This window comes from Penaeus monodon, chromosome 19 (genome assembly GCF_015228065.2).
Source record: "Penaeus monodon isolate SGIC_2016 chromosome 19, NSTDA_Pmon_1, whole genome shotgun sequence".
In the NCBI taxonomy this organism is placed as follows: domain Eukaryota; kingdom Metazoa; phylum Arthropoda; class Malacostraca; order Decapoda; family Penaeidae; genus Penaeus; species Penaeus monodon.
The window spans coordinates 36,628,061-36,628,269 of record NC_051404.1 but is presented as its reverse complement, the minus strand read 5'-3'; the positions used below and the strand labels follow the sequence as shown (position 1 = coordinate 36,628,269).

General features: G+C 42.1%; 1 protein-coding gene across 1 annotated transcript in view; it reads left to right on the top strand.

Annotated features, from left to right (window-relative positions):
* Window positions 1-209, top strand: part of LOC119585206 (SERTA domain-containing protein 4-like) — a gene marked incomplete at its 3' end in the record, with an annotated part of 73,741 nt that overhangs the window by 73,217 nt on the left and 315 nt on the right.

The following is a 209-nucleotide window of genomic DNA, read 5'->3' as shown; positions in this document are numbered from 1 at the left end:
CCCCCCCCCTCGCCAACATATCTCACACACAAACGGATTTTTAGTTTTTAAACTTAATCCCACCCAAAGAAAAAAAGAAAATGGCGGCCGGCGCGCATAAACTTCCTGATTTTATTCGCGGTCATTTTGCACTGCAGGTTTATTTACGCGAGTGTATTGTCTGTTTTTATTTTTTCCTGTGGATGGGCGTCTTGAAAGTCAGTTTTACA